Genomic DNA, 11,890 nt, shown 5'->3' with positions numbered 1-11,890 from the left:
TCACCGACGCTCTGATATGATTCAAAGATACTACAACAATAGCATTATTGGGATTCCTGTGAGACAAAGAGAGACTTCACTGGGAAGGAGGCTGACATTTTTTCAGTTACTTCTGACAAGAAGACTGTATAGGGTCAGTCACTAAGTCTCAAGGGAATTATGATCTTTAATGACATCTTAGTAAAAAAAAAACCCAAAAAACTGATATGCTATGGAAACTCCACAACCTCATTCTTCTCGATCTTTCTGATTTAATTCATTGACCTATCTTCGAATATGTATATGGTGAAGAAAATCTATCATTTCATCTTGCCATATGGCATTATTACCACATAGAATTCCTGTGTCAGAGACTAAATGTCTAAATGCAACAATATTTGTAATATTTCTTGTATCAGGTAAGACAGTGACATGCTTTGGCCAAAGTTAGAGAAGAAAGGACAGGAGAACATGTACTAAATTGGAGCAGTCATAGTCATAACACTAAAATTGTTGGTCAAATATGTACATAGTCTGTTGAAATAGAATATTGAGTCTTCAATAATAGAATGAATAATTTCATTTCACAGATTAAAAACCAGTTTATGTTTTGAAACCTAGGCATCTAATAGTTACTACAGCTTTCCAGATACAATCTCAGTGGCCCCAAGATCTTTAGCCAAAGTCATAAAATTTTTAATGTTTCTGTTCATCCAGTCCAACTGAGACTAAGCCAATGGACTCTCCCTCCTACATCAGAATGAGAATCATGTGCTGGACCAGGAGATGAAGTAAGGCAAAGGATGACTCAGTGTTATATTTCTTCTTCTTTTTGACAAATCCTATTTTGTTGTTGCTGTTGTTGTTATTGTTGTTTTGCTTGTTTGTTTGAGAGGCATCTGATGTTTTTTTTGAATATTAGAAAATTTTATTTCAACTTTTTTTATGGATAGCAAAATATAATCTGTTATCAGCTAACCTTAAAGTCACCAACTTGGGTCTTCTACTATTTTTTTAATATTTTTTATTTTTTTATAAACATATAATATATTTTTATCCCCCGGGGTACAGGTCTGTGAATCGCCAGGTTTACACACTTCACAGCACTCACCATAGCACATACCCTCCCCAATGTCCATAACCCCACCCCCCTTCTCCCAGCCCCCCTCCCCCCAGCAACCCTCAGTTTGTTTTGTAAGATTAAGAGTCACTTATGGTTTGTCTCCCTCCCAATCCCATCTTGTTTCATTGATTCTTCTCCTACCCACTTAACCCCCCATGTTGCATCACTACTTCCTCATATCAGGGAGTCATATGATAGTTGTCTTTCTCCGCTTGACTTATTTCGCTAAGCATGATACGCTCTAGTTCCATCCACGTTGTTGCAAATGGCAAAATTTCATTTCTTTTGATGGCTGCATAGTATTCCATTGTGTATATATACCACATCTTCTTGATCCATTCATCTGTTGATGGACATCTAGGTTCTTTCCATAGTTTGGCTATTGTGGACATTGCTGCTATAAACATTCGGGTGCACGTGCCCCTTTGGATCACTACGTTTGTATCTTTAGGGTAAATACCCAGTAGTGCAATTGCTGGGTCATAGGGTAGTTCTATTTTCAACATTTTGAGGAACCTCCACGCTGTTTTCCACAGTGGTTGCACCAGCTTGCATTCCCACCAACAGTGTAGGAGGGTTCCCCTTTCTCCGCATCCTCGCCAGCATCTGTCATTTCCTGACTTGTTAATTTTAGCCATTCTGACTGGTGTGAAGTGATATCTCATTGTGGTTTTGATTTGTATTTCCCTGATACCGAGTGATATGGAGCACTTTTTCATGTGTCTGTTGGCCATCTGGATGTCTTCTTTGCAGAAATGTCTGTTCATGTCTTCTGCCCATTTCTTGATTGGATTATTTGTTCTTTGGGTGTTGAGTTTGCTAAGTACTTTATAGATTTTGGACACTAGTCCTTTATCTGATATGTCATTTGCAAATATCTTCTCCCATTCTCTCAGTTGTCTTTTGGTTTTGTTAACTGTTTCCTTTGCTGTGCAAAAGCTTTTGATCTTGATGAAATCCCAATAGTTCATTTTTGCCTTTGCTTCCCTTGCCTTTGGTGATGTTCCTTGGAAGATATTGCTGCGGCTGAAGACAAAGAGGTTGCTGCCTGTGTTCTCCTCAAGGATTTTGATGGATTCCTTTCTCACATGGAGGTCCTTCATCCATTTTGAGTCTATTTTCGTGTGTGGTGTAAGGAAATGGTCCAATTTCATTTTTCTGCATGTGGCTGTCCAATTTTCCCAACACCATTTATTGAAGAGGCTGTCTTTTTTCCATGGGGCATTCTTTCGTGCTTTGTTGAAGTTTAGTTGACCATAGAGTTGAGGGTCTATTTCTGGGCTTTCTATTCTGTTCCATTGATCTATGTGTCTGTTTTTGTGCCAGTACCATGCTGTCTTGATGACGACAGCTTTGTAATAGAGCTTGAAGTCCGGAATTGTGATGCCACCAACTTTGGCTTTCTTTTTCAAAATTCCTTTGGCTATTCGAGGCCTTTTCTGGTTCCATATAAATTTTAGGATTATTTGTTCCATTACTTTGAAAAAAATGGATGGGATTTTGATAGGGATTGCATTAAACACGTAGATTGCTTTAGGTAGCATAGACATTTTGACAATATTTGTTCTTCCAATCCAGGAGCATGGAACATTTTTCCATTTCTTTGTGTCTTCCTCAATTTCTTTCATGAGTACTTTATAGTTTTCTGAGTATAGATTCTGTGTCTCTTTGGTTAGGTTTATTCCTAGGTATCTTATGGTTTTGGGTGCAATTGTAAATGGGATTGACTCCTTAATTTCTCTTTCTTCTGTCTTGTTGTTGGTATAGAGAAATGCAACTGACTTCTGTGCATTGATTTTATATCCTGACACTTTACTGAATTCCTGTACAAGTTTTAGCAGTTTGGGAGTGGAGTCTTTTGGGTTTTCCACATATAGTATCATATCATCTGCAAAGAGTGATAGTTTGACTTCTTCTTTGCCAATTTGGAATCCTTTAATTTCCTTTTGTTGTCTGATTGCTGAGGCTAGGACTTCTAATACTATGTTGAATAGCAGTGGTGATAATGGACATCCCTGCCGTGTTCCTGACCTTAGCGGAAAAGCTTTCAGTTTTTCTCCATTGAGAATGATATTTGCGGTGGGTTTTTCATAGATGGCTTTGATAATATTGAGGTATGTGCCCTCTATCCCTACACTTTGAAGAGTTTTGATCAGGAATGGATGCTGTACTTTGTCAAATGCTTTTTCAGCATCTATTGAGAGTATCATATGGTTCTTGTTCTTTCTTTTATTGATGTGTTGTATCACATTGATTGATTTGCGGATGTTGAACCAACCTTGCAGCCCTGGAATAAATCCCACTTGGTCATGGTGAATAATCCTTTTAAATGTACTGTTGAATCCTAGAGAGACATCTGATTTTCTTGAGCTCATTTGAGAACAGGGAGGATATTTATGGAAAAAAGAAACAAGAACAGGGACTGTCCATGGAGGACTAATCACCATGGTCCGCTAGAAAGCAAATAGACCTGTCTCTTACTCCTTTGTTCCTCAGAAACTTTGTCATAATGATTTGGAACTGTATCCTCTCCTCCACAAACAGTGGAGGCTCTAGTTTTCTATATAAAAGAGCTAAGGGTCACAAACAGGTTGGAATTATTGGAAGTCAGAGTCTAGAGAACCTGATTTGAAGCTGAATTTGTTCTCTGTGATTAACTTAGATTATAAATTACAGATAAATAGAGCAAAAATTCTTAGAGCTTTCATTCAGCTTAAGATTAAGAACATGATGATTTTTATATCAAATTATGTTGTTAATGGTATTAAAGTTATAATCATGATTTTATTTAAAATGGCTTTCGGGGATAAAGAATCCCACAGTGCTAAAACTTCCCAAGACGCCTTTCAGTTATAACTCTCTTCATGGGATCCTCCATGTTGTTTGTACTTCCACCCCCTAGATGTCATCTGCTTCTCTCTTCTTCACCTGTAATTTCCCTGCCCTTCTGTTGTACCCCTTATCATATGGAGTTGTAATTATTTGTTCATACCTTCCATTAGATCATTTGTTTTCAAGAACAAAAATATTGCCCTGTTTATTTTTATAACCATGGCACGATGTTGAACATTAATGCCGATGAGTCAGATGTGGAAAATGAATAAACAATTTCATCATTCTCTTGGATGACAGTGTTCAAAGCTCTGCTTATCGAAATCAATGACAAAGACAGACAGACAGAAAGACTAGGCAGTGAAAGTTTTCAGAAATGGCCCTAAGGACAAATGGCAAATGAAGAAAGAGCTATTCAAGGAAATTAATAAAAGAAAGGTGAGAGTATGTGATATTTGACCCAAGAGTGCTTCTTCCTTTCCTCTCTCCCAGCTCTGAAAGGTGGAAAAACTGCTCCAGACCATTGCAGCGAAGACCACAGGACCACTTCTTGGCCAGCTACTTTTTCAGAGGGCTTTTCTTTCTCATGAAGAAACAGATCTTCAGTCTTCTCCTCCTGCCCCCAGCTACCTGTTGCTCAGGCTAAGTTCCAGGAGGGAGTCCCACTGATGAGAAGTGGGACTCCCTTCTTCAAATGGGGGCTCTACGTTGGGTATGGAGCCCTGATAATACTATGGTACTGACTTACTTGCCATAACTCATGAAGTAGAGGTTCCACATGAGGAGATAGAAACTGAGAGAGACTCAGTAGCTGCCCCCTACACTGAGTTTTGAACTTCCAAAGGGGGTGGTCATGCGGAGAGAGGCTTGCCATTTGCCCTATGCTCAGTTCTAAAGCCCTGCTTCACAGATTTTTGCCTCAAAAGAGAAGCAGACTGTAAAATGGATAGTCGCTTATCACTTTCCAAAGGAATTTACTTCATTTGCATGAAGAAATTCAAATCTAAGACTCTCTCATGAACAGTGGAGGTTGTGGTGAAAGGCAATTGAGAGATTTGTGGATTTCATGAAGATGCAGCCAAGATTCTAAACTAGACTCTCGCTAACCCCAGCTCCATAGCCCCAGCTAAGTCAGTTTTCCTGAAGGGAGAATCAGGCCATAAAACAGATAGTTGCTAATCTCTTCTCAAAGGAACTGACTTCATTTGCAGCAGTTTAATGGAGAAGTTTAAGCCTAAGAGTGCTCTAAAGAATGCTGGAGATTGGTAAAAGGCAATTGGGAGGAGATTCTTGAATATAATGAAGATGCAACCTAGACTGTTGGCTGCCAAGTTTGTAAGAGAGAACTAGAGAATACCATAGCTGGGAGAAGCTTTCCTGGGGTTATAGCTAATATCAGACACTGACCAGGATCCATTTATTCTGAGGAGCCTCCATTTGACTGGATTAGTTCATAGGTATCTTGGTGTCTAGGTGTCTTGGTGTCTTCAGCATTGCTGAAAGCAACAGAGTAGTCAGCTGGCAGTTAATGGAGTTTAACTTCTAGGTGAGGTCACTGAAAGAAAGGAAGAGAAACTTATAAATACTACTGTCATCCTAGGGTAGCTGTGGGTATGTCTAATGCTGTGCCTTCCTGAAGAGCAACAACCAAGCCTTAATATTGTGTGTGGAGGAGTGTGCATAAGAAATAGACTACGCTAAAATAATCCAGGCTTTCACTAAACAAATTTTTTAAAATGGCAATAAAATTCCCCAGGAGACTTTTGATTTTGTTGACTGTTTCCTTTGCTGTGCAAAAGCTTTTTATCTTGATGAAGTCCCAATAGTTCATTTTTGCCCTTGCCTCCCCTGCCTTTGGCAATGTTCCTAGGAAGCAGTTGCTGTGGCTGAGGTCAAGGGGGTTGCTGCCTCTGTTCTCCTCAAGGATTTTGATGGATTCCTATCACACATCTAGGTTTTGTATCCATTATGGGTCTATTTTTGTGTGTAGCGTAAGGAAATGGTCCAGTTTCATTCTTCTGCATGTGCCTGTCCAATTTTCCCAACACCATTTGTTGAAGAGACTTTTTTCCATTGGACATTCTTTTCTGCTTTGTCAAAGATTAGTTGATCATAAAGTTGAGGGTCCATTTCCGGGCTCTCTATTCTGTTCCATTGGTCTATGTGTCTGTTTTTGTGCCAGTACCATACTGCCTTGATGACGACAGCTTTGTAATAGAGCTTGAAGTCCAGAATTGTGATGCCACCAGCTTTGGTTTTCTTTATCAACATTCTTCTGGCTATTCTGGGTTTTTCCTGGTTCCATAGAAATTTTAGGATTATTTGTTCCATTTTTGTGAAAAAAGTTGATGGTATTTTGATAGGGATAGCATTATGTGTAGCCATGTGTAAATTGCTCTAAGCATAGATATTTTAATAACATTTATTCTTTCTAATCTGTGAACATAGATGGGAGAAGATATTTGCAAATTACATATCAGATAAAGTGCTAGTATCCAAAATCTATAAAGAACTTAACAAACTCAGCACCCAAAGAACAAATAATGCAATCAAGAAATGGGTGGAAGACATGAACAGATATTTCTGCAAAGAAGACATCCAAATGGTCAACAGACACATGAAAAAATGCTCAACATCACATGGCATCAGGGAAATACAAATCAAAACTACAGTAAGATACTACCCCACACCAGTCAGAATGGCTAAAATTTAACAAGTCAGGAAACAACAGATGTTGGTGAGGATGCGGAGAAAGGGGAACCCTCCTATACTGTTAGTGGGTATGCAAGCTGGTGCAGCCACTCTGTAAAACAGTATGGAAGTTTCTCAAAAAAGTTAAAAATAGAACTACCCTATAACTCAGCAATTATATTAATGGGTATTTACTCTGAAGATACAAATGCAGTGATCTGAAGGGGCATGTGCAGCTGAATGTTTATAGCAGCAATGTCCACAATAGCCAAATGATGGAAAGAGCCTAGCTGTCCATCAACATATGAATGGATAAAGGAGATGTGATATATATACACAATGGAATTACAATGGAATATTATGCAGCCATCAAAAATTGAAATCTTGCCTTTAGCAACAACGTGGATGGAACTAGACTAATGATGTTGCTAAGTGAAATAAGTCAATCAGAGAAAGACAGTTATCATATGATAACTGGTATGTGGAGTTTAAGAAACAAGGCAGAAGATTATGGGGAAAGAGAAGAAAAAATGAAATGGGATGAAACCAGGAGGGAGACAAACCATAACAGACTCTTAATCTCAGGAAACAAACAGGGTTGCTGGAGTGAAAGGGGGTGGGAGGGAGGAGTGGCTGGATGATGGACATTGAGGAAGGTATTGCTATGGTGAGTGCTATGAATTGTATAAGATTGATGAATCACAGACCTGTACCCTTGAAACAAATGATATATAAAATAATAATAATTTAAAAAATGCCCTGGGAGGGGGATAACCAGTACCCAGAGTTTCTACAATATCATGTAAATTTTCAGTTTCCCCCAAATTATAAGACATGCAAAGGGACTAGAAACAAACAAATCCCAAGACAGCAGAAACTGTGAACATGACCAGATATTAGATTTTTTTTTAAAAGAATTTATCCATCTATTTGACAGACAGAGATCACAAGAAGGCAGAGAGGCAGGCAGAGAGAGAGAGAAAGAAGCAGGCTCCCCGCTCAGCAGAGAGCCCGATGCGGGGCTTGATCCCGGGATCCTGGGATCATGACCTGAGCCCAAGGCAGTGGCTTAACCCACTGAGCCACCCAGGCACCCCATAGATATTAGATTTAACATATACTTTTTGACTCCACAATTTCCATTTGGTTCTTTTTTTGTTATTTTTGTCTTCTTATTGACAGTCTTTATTTGATGGAACATTGTCATTTTACCTTCCTTTACTTCTTTAATCATGCTTTCCTTTAGTTTTTTGAACATTTGTGATGGCTCCTTTGAAGTCTTTTATGTGAAACCTGATTTCTTTGGAGTGTTAGGCATTCTTCACAAAGAGCCAAGAGGAAGGTGACCAGGAGGACTCATAGGCATGCTGGCATTCTGTTATTTTTTTTTAACTATGAGCCTACTTTAATCCAGTTTTGTTCCTCTATGGAGCTAAAGACTACAATTCTATTACAATTCCCAAGGCCAAATTCACTCAAAAATATTTTCATATTCTGTAACATTGTTGAGGCTTTTCTGCTAATCTCTCTTCTTGACCACCACATAGGCTACAAAATTCTGGCTTTTCTCATCATGTGGATTAAATATGATACTTCACCAAATACATTTGAAAAAATGCCAACCAAAACACGATTTTTTTTTTCAGGTGTATTGGATCTCATCCCTCTAGAAAATTCAAGTCTAGCTATTCCAAGTGAAAATACAGATGGAGGTTTCTATAGAATATCTTCAAAGATAAGATTTATTTTACTTATAGATATAAGGCTATAATAGTAAAGTTAAAACTAAATACATTTATTAAGTAACTTCCAAGTGGATGGTGTATGTTTATATCTCAGAATGCTCTTCTCTCTAAGAAAATACTTATTTGATTTCTCATATTTAGCAGTAAAATAATTTTTAGGCATATGTGAGAGGAGTGAGTTATGAAAGAACAATATGTATGGTTGCTTGATTTGTACAGATCACAGGATGTCCTATTACGTTATTTCCTAGTTGACATTTGGACTTTTCGTTATAAAAAAAAATTTTCATCCCTATCAAATTAATGTCTTTGAGTCTCTTAAATAAATCCTTTTTTTAAAGAAAGTATCAGTGCATATTTTAAAAATATGGCTACATAGAGAAACAAAAGTTCAGATTTGCACATTAACAGAGTATTTTACAAAACCTGCCAGAATTGTTCAGTGTTCATGATCATAATTGCCTTCTCATGGGCACATTTTTAAGGTCAGGTAAGTTGAGTATTAAATTATTTAGTATTAAGAAAATAAAAACTTACTAATACTTGGACAAAGGATATGAACACTAAAAGTCAGCATCTTTAGGTATGTATTCAATGGCTTTTAACAAATGTTGCAGTCGTTATAACTACTCCTGAAAACATGGTTGGGAGTACTTTAATCTCTCTAAAAGATGTACTTCTACTCACTTGCATTTAGTCCTTTCATTCCACTCCCTTTCTCCCCAGCAACTACTGATCTAATTTCTGTTGCTGGAGCTTTCCTTTTTCAAGAATGTCATGTGAATGGGAGCCGAATGTATGTAGCATTTTTGTGTCTGGAATCTCTCACTCCGCTTCTTTCACTTGTAACGTTCATCTATGTGGTTGCACGCATGAGTAGTTCATTCTTTCTTCTTGCCAAGCGCTATTCCATTGTACAATTACATCACAGGTTTATTCAGCCAGTCTCCAGTTGCTGGGTTCTTTTCAGTTTTGATAAATGTAAATAAAGCTGATGTGACCATTTATATACTGATCTTTGTGTGGACACATGTTTTCATTTATCTTAGATAGATGGAAAGATTGCTGGATGGTAACGTAAAGACCTCTCACAGCTCGACACTAACCAAACCAACAACAAACTCAAAAAACATTGGGCAAAAGATCTGAATGGACACTTCAGTGAAGAAGATATAAACCAGTCAAATAAGCATATTAGAAAACGCTCAATGTCATTAGTCATTAAAGAAAGGCAAACTGAAACCACAGTGAGATACCACTAGAGTAGCTAAAATAGTGGCCAAGTGCTCATAAGAATATGGAACAATTAATTGAACTTCCCCATTTTATTGGCGAGGATGCAAAATGGTATAGTTATTTTGGAAAAGCATTTTTGCAGTTTCTTATAAAATTAAAACATCAGTGCGTCTTCTTTTCCTACAACCAGTTTAAGCAAATGGCTCCACCTAGTGTATATATGGAAGGAAACACTTACACAATCTACATTTGATTTGGAAGAATTAGAGCATGCCAGTTTTTACCCTATATTTTATTTAGATATTCTTATTATTTTGAATCTTATTTCTGGGTCGTAGCTTATGAGTTCAAGGTAAGGAAATTCCAAAAAATAATCAAATGTATGAAATAAAATCTTTTGGCATCCTGTTTTTTTCCTTTAAAAATATACCACACAGATATAGTTTTTATTGTGGTAAAATATATATAACGTGAAATTTGCTATTTTCACTATTTGTAAGTGTACTTCACCTGCGTTAAGTACATTCACACTGTTCTACAACTATCATATCTTTCTGTCTCCAGAACTCTCCTTCAGTTCAAACTGAAACCTGCATGTATTAAACATAAACTCCCCACCTCCTCCTCTCCCCATCCGCTGGTTACTTTTATTCTATTTTATATTTCCATAAATTTGAAAAGCAATATGTTATTATTTTTCCAGATTTATTGAGATGTATTGACATATAATATTGTGTATGTTTAAGGCGTACAATGTGTTGATTTGATACACTTTTATATTGTGAAAGGATGATCATATTAGCCTTAGCTAAAGTCTCCGTCATGCCTATAGTTACCATTTCTTTTTTGTGCCACTTACTATTAAAAGAAGGAAATGGGTGGGAAAGGCTATATAATCTTGGGTGAATTCCAGACACTGAGTAAAAAAAAAACAACATTGTTTTCTTGAAGATAAAATGTTAAGTTGGAATAGAATGCTGAGAAGGCAAGAAAGTCTTAGGCTTCTAAATAAAAACTTTTGTTTTCATTTTGTACATCAGTAGTAGTATGAATTTATAAAATGAATATATGGGGAGATGGTTATGTAGTGCTCTGCCTTTACTAGTTTATTTTTTTATGCTTTAAATTTTAATTCGGCATTTAACATGTGCCAGATATAATATGAAGCCCGACAGATGCAAAGATGAATATGAGGCATAGTTCTTATCTTCTAGGAGTTCACATATGTTCTGGGAATGACATAACAGTACATTAAAGTAAAAACAACAAATAAAGAGTATGAAAGAAGAAATTGCATTGTACAAACAGTGGTGCATTTGTAGCTACATTGGTTCTCAAAAATTGATTACCTGATAAAAATTTATTTACATAAAATTTGTGTTTCATTTCAAATGTGTAATTATAGGAGAACCCTATGTGAATTTAGAAGAGGGATAAAATTTCCCTCGCACATTATCATAAAGACCCTTCAGTTACCTTGAAAACTCAGTATTTTCAATTAACTTAGTAGAATGAGTTTGAATACAAACATTTACTGCAGCATGCAAGGCACTAAGTACTTTTAGTACTTACTATAAGAAGCTGAATGTAGTTGGAAGGTAAAAAAAATGTTTTTAAAAAATTGTAAAGAAGGCTTTAAGTTATTCTAAACTAGCAATGTTAAGAACTAGAAATACAGTTTCAATGTACTTCTCTCATTCATTTAACAAAAAGCTCTTTGATTCAATGAACAGAGAATATTTTCTTAAATGGACAGATACACTCAATTACACATACAAGGCAGAAACATTTGGGTAGTAGCAAATATCATGGAATTTGTTCATTTGGGACCATGTCATTGTTTTTCTTCTATGGGCTGTGAAAAGTACATTTTAGAAGATATCTTTGAAGAATCAAAGCATTTGTTATTCTATTCACCAGAAGAGTTTTAAAGTATTCAATAGGTTTTATAAATGGGATTTCATACGTTCCAAGAGGAACACACACAAAATTCCCTCATATAAATATTGGATTTGAGAGAGAAAATCATTAATATGAGTCTTTGGAAAGCCATTCTTGGGTCTGAACATACTCTTATCAGTGTCCAGATGTTCTACTGTTTTTCTAAGACTTGCTGCAATCAGGAACTGTTTTTATGCTTAATTGAGAATGGTCATCCCAAATGGTTGGAAAGCTTCAGGTTTCTCATGTCTCCTAGCAGCGTGGGTCCCCAAAGAGCGGTACCGGCCAAGATCATGATGTCATTCCCACTGTGGCCCGAAGTATTCAAAGGCTAAATTGTTTC

Source organism: Mustela nigripes, chromosome 12 (genome assembly GCF_022355385.1).
Source record: "Mustela nigripes isolate SB6536 chromosome 12, MUSNIG.SB6536, whole genome shotgun sequence".
Taxonomy (NCBI): domain Eukaryota; kingdom Metazoa; phylum Chordata; class Mammalia; order Carnivora; family Mustelidae; genus Mustela; species Mustela nigripes.
The sequence above is the reverse complement of the archived record's forward strand: the minus strand, read 5'-3'. Positions refer to the sequence as shown.